At 37.5% G+C, this 5,173-nt stretch overlaps 1 long non-coding RNA gene across 1 annotated transcript; it reads left to right on the top strand.

The window, feature by feature from the left end:
* The first annotated feature begins 217 nt into the window (after positions 1-217).
* On the top strand, positions 218-4,816 carry LOC125700450 (uncharacterized). The gene is made up of 3 exons (XR_007379933.1): positions 218-353; positions 2,475-2,554; positions 3,222-4,816. It is a non-coding gene; the product is annotated as an uncharacterized LOC125700450 (long non-coding RNA).
* Positions 4,817-5,173: the final 357 nt, after the last annotated feature.

Here is a 5,173-nt window from a genome sequence, read left to right on the forward strand (position 1 = left end):
AATTACACATCAACTTAATCTGGTTGTACCCTGAACTGTTGACAAAATTGCAGGGGAAAATGCTTAACTCTGATCACTTTCCATGAAAATGCCTTGTAAATTAAACATTATGAAATATTTAGTGTGGTCCTTATCAGTTTGCACACATCCCAAAGAAACTTCTGTTACCTCATTATGGCCATTTGTAATAAAAAATATTTCAGAGAGAAGCTTCACCTCTTCTACCTCCTGCACTCCCCCAGAGTGGAAGAGATCTTTTTTGTGTCACTGGCTGGCTTTGCTTTTTGGAAGATGTCACACGGAATGCATTGTCAGCCATGGGGTAGGAGAAATAAGTGTGCAGTTGCTGAAAGGTAGAGATTCCAAGTGTCTTTCTGACGTTTTATATAGATAGCTTCATAGGTTGCTCATTCAAGAGTTATATTCAAGATAAATTTGAACATCAGGGAATATTAACTCTTCTTAATTTAAACAGAAGTTCACTGAATATGAATTAGGAGAGCCTGTGAAGGGGTACTGCTATATTTTTGAGATAATAAAATAACAACCGCATGTGAGGAATTTCAGGATATCTGATGATGTTTGTATCATTATCTCTGGGATTTCAGCATTCAGCTAAATACTCATGAAAGGAAACATAAAGAGTTTTCCATATTCTCGTTTACTATGTGCTCCCATCTGGATCAGCACTGAATTGAAAACAAGGTCGTCATGTTATGGTTTTTGACAAAGAAAGCAAATGTGCACATACTGTTCTGGTTATCTAATGGAAAAAGTTTGGAGTTGATGGGCTGTTTTATTCCCCACAGCCCTTACAGCTGTCTCAGAACTTTAGTGCTATCAGATACCACACCCCACGTTTTGACTTATTAATGAAGTTGATATGAATAATGATAGCATCATACTAAAAACAAATTAATACCAGTTTGAGAAATCCTCATGCTTCATGATATAAATTATGTCTCGGGAAGAGCAGAGTATTGGATCACTCTGTCAGACGGTAGGTGTTATCTTGAAAGTAAAAGCTAATAGGAGGCTTACAGTCTATGATTCACCCTCTGCAGTGTGCAGAAAATTTAGATAGAATTTTGCCAATGATTTCAGAATCATTTGTGTAACCATTGGCTCAAATAAAATGTTTCTCCCCCATCCTCAATTGCATAATAAGCAAAAGATCAAGAAGTGAAGAAATGCAGATAATGTTATTGCTGAGAGTAACGAGTCCCTGAAACAGCTTCTGAGAGACATGGTGTTTTCTTCATCTCAAAAGGCAATTAATTAGACAGTGATATCTGCCTGTAGTACGGTCTTAGTCTTAAATGCAGCACCAGTTCTGTTGAGGTCTGTGCAGTAGTTGCTGGGTAGATTGTAATGACCTTGGCTGGACTGGAATTTGAGTGTATAATCTGAACAGCTTTTCCTATTTTTAACATTTCTGAAGCAATATGTACCCACAGGAGGTTTACATATTAACAACATTACACAGGAGATGTTTCTCAACTAGTGACATGTAACCCTTAAATGGAGGAATAAAAGGTGATTGACAGTGGAACAGGGAGGAACTATAAATTGTTTCATTCTAAAGCAGAAAAATCTCATCCTCCTCCATCCTCCCACCGCCTCTCTCAAGGTTAAACATTTTCTGTAACCCTCTAAAATCAAGCACAAAAATAAACGTTGCCACTTTATCACTTTTATTGGTTGTTCATGAGCTGATTATTTCTTTTATAGCAAAGATTAGGGGACAGAGTCACCAGAAAACTTCACTTTGGAAAAATCCAGCCAATGGAAGAGATGCACAAATATTGCCTTAGAGGAAAGCCCTTAAGAAAATAACTAGGACAGAAGTCAGAATTTTTGCATTCTTCCTGGCATATTTGTTCACAGTCTTAATTTAATTAAATGTAATGGTATTCATGAATGATTCTAGTGCTTTCATCTCTGCTATCTCAATCAGATAAGCTTTCCCCTTATCTATAGGCCCATTTGAAAGCAATATTCTAAATAATTTTCCAACATAAATGTCCTTAATTTACACATTGTTTGCTCCACATCTCTGTTGTCTAATGAAGTAAAAAATATAATTGGAGTTGAAATAATCTTGCCTCTTGTATTTCTTTTCCTACTCTTCTAAGGAAGGTTTTTATTTGCCTTGTCTTCATAAATCTTCCCATTTGCTCTTCAGATTAACCCTGCTGGTTTTCAGCTCAGGAGCTCATAAAATAACTAGTCTGTTGTACCCATAGCAGGAAGTGCCTGCCAGTTTAGAGGTACTGCAGAGAATTGTCCCTTTGTTTAACAACAGCATTCTGTATAATATGAAATAATTTGTATGCTCAGACTGAATAAGCTTTATTTGGAATTTCTTCTGTTAAGCAGTTTGCTAATTTGCATATCAGCATTACATAAATTAAAAGAAGATTTCTGTCCATTGAGTTAACTTGGGTCATCTGATAGACATTTACTTTTCCCAGGTCTCCTAGCAGAAGACACATCTGGAACATGAAGCATGGTTTGGAAAGACTGGATAAACCTCGAGACATTGATTGCCAAGGTAAGGCACAGCTGTCAGTTCAGCTTCCTACAGCTGCTTGCCAGGATGTCCCAGTACCTGAGCTTCTCCCTGTCTGTAGTTACAACTACAGCACTGTTCCACTCCTACAAAAGCATGGCATTTTCTCTGTTATTGAGCTGTGCACACACATGCAACTCAAGATAATTGTAGTTTACATTAGAACTGTTTGCCTTGTGAGAGAGGGAATCTACATCCTTGGAAACATTCACAACCTGAGCAGGCATGGCCCTGAACATGTTCTCTCACCTTGAAGCCAGATCTAATGTTGAGGCTAGTCCTGCTTTGAGCTGGGATGAGCTGGTGATATTGGGGATGGCAAGGTTGAACCAGAAATGTACAGAATAGTGATTCTCTAGTGATGGCACTCCATCACTCTAGTGAAGGTATTTGTTCTGAGCACAGTATTCACAATTGCTTGTGTTTACCAAATATCAGATGAACTGTTTCTGAACTGTATCTGAATACCAAAGAGTTCTTCCGCTCTTTCCAACTTTGCACTTTCTGTGTTAATGGTTGTAAGTAGATATCACTTGTTTATGGATTCTGACTTCTAGGAAATGTGCAACAACGAACAGCCCACTGCTCTCTCCTGCCCTTGTCCTCGGATGCCTTTGTTCATATTAGAAATATTTCCTTTTCCCTTTAGCACAGAAGTTTTTCATCCATCACCATACAGCTACTGGAAGAATTTCCCCCTCCTACTTTAGGAGTGATTTTGAGCATTGACATATGACTTATAAAATGTTTTGGATAAGAGCAAAATATGTCCTGCTATTCTTCGGATGCTTCAAATGTTTCCACAGATATTATGTATTAATTTGCATACAGAGAAAGGCCAGAAATAATTTTCATGTTGGAATTAGTGTGCTTGTGTGCATGCCCATTTAATTCAAAATATTATATTAAGCAAAACAGAAGCACTTTAAAGTTGATTGTGGTAATATGTGACAATTAAGGAAGGAAATTTTTTATCTTTCATTGCTTCTGACAAGTGATTTAATGACAAATTATTTGCATAACTTCTTCTTAGATATTGCATTTTTCTTAATCTATGTTGTTAAAACTGCCATGCTCTACAATAACTTTGTTTCTTCACTTAATGTAATTACTAAAAATTACCAATTGATCTGATTGCTTATGATGGCTTTTAAGCATAGACAAATACATTGTCTACATCTGCAAATATTTCCTAGCTATTTTCAGGGATGTCTGCTGGTTAAGTATTTACAAATTGTTTTAAAGGACTAAGAAATGGACAGGACATAGTTCATAAAACTGAAGTGTCATTTGGAGTATGGCACTGTACTTTGCTGATGTTACTTCTCTGTGTCAACAAGAGTTGCTATGAATAATGATTTGGCTGGAGTCCTATCCACAATAGGATAAACATTATAAATAGATACAGTGGTTTTTAAAGTATCACTGTCTTTTTTTCTGCTTTATTATTATTTTTTTTTCTGTTGAAATATAAGTAATATTCTTTACTGAGGCTCACATCTCAAACTTTTTTATTCTGTAATTTTGTGATGGACAGTGCTCTAGACTCCATTGGGTAAAGAGTGTCACCACTCAAAGATGTGTTATCAGAAATATTAATTTCATCTTCCAACTAGTGAGATGGAATAAAATGTAATTAAACCAGGTCCTTTCTTGTACAACAGTGTGGAAACTCTCATCTTCTTAGTCTTCATAGTTTAGCTCTCCATTTGCAGTCCCTTGGAGTGCGACCACTGCAGCAACCAGAGGGAGCTCTGCAGCCTGCTGGGGAAATCTCTGTTCTTCAGAAATTTGCTACCTCTGCTGTATGGAGATCTATGCTCAGCACAGAGAAATTACAGCTTCGGCTTTTGGCTTTTCTTCTACCATCTATCACAAGTTCTTGGGTGGTCCGGTTCAGTAAGTGCATCCATCTACCAAATAACCATTCTGGTAGAAACCAACTGCAATGCTTGAAAAGAATGTTCTCTTCCAATGCAGACTGTTCAAAAATCAGCAGCTTTAGTGTTTCCTCTGTTGCTTTTCTTCTGCTGGAAGAGCGTGTTGCAATAATAAAAGCTACAACAGAGGATTTACACTATACTCATCTCTTGTACCTTAGCTGAGTTTTAGGAAGATCCTGGGTCTTCGATTGTGTTCACAGGCATGGCTTTACTGGGGAGAGATTAAGGAAATGCCATCACTCTATGAGAACTTCCTAGAGCTGCTCAACCTCCCTCATCACTGTGCAGAGAACTGCAGGGGTACAAAATTCAGTGCTGCCTGCCTCTATCCCATGGTTGCTCACAATGAACGCGCTGGCTGATCCCTGCTGGCTGAAGCTATATGAGGCAAAGTTGAGGCTGAGATGCAGTATCTCCCTTTTCTCCAGCCTGATTTGTCTGTCACCCTTATTCTAAATTTAACCTACACATTTATGAAATGCGAAGGGAAGAATCTGAAATGCTGGTTAGTTAAATTAAGCAATGGAATATCTTGTGTTTATTTTTTATTTGAAAAAGTGGATTTTATTTTCCATACACTGAAGGTCTGCTTTTGGAACCCTGCTGGTAATGTGCGTGTTTTTGAAAACTTTGTGAACAAGTAAATGTTATCCATGCA

This window comes from Lagopus muta, chromosome 14, assembly GCF_023343835.1.
Source record: "Lagopus muta isolate bLagMut1 chromosome 14, bLagMut1 primary, whole genome shotgun sequence".
NCBI lineage: Eukaryota > Metazoa > Chordata > Aves > Galliformes > Phasianidae > Lagopus > Lagopus muta.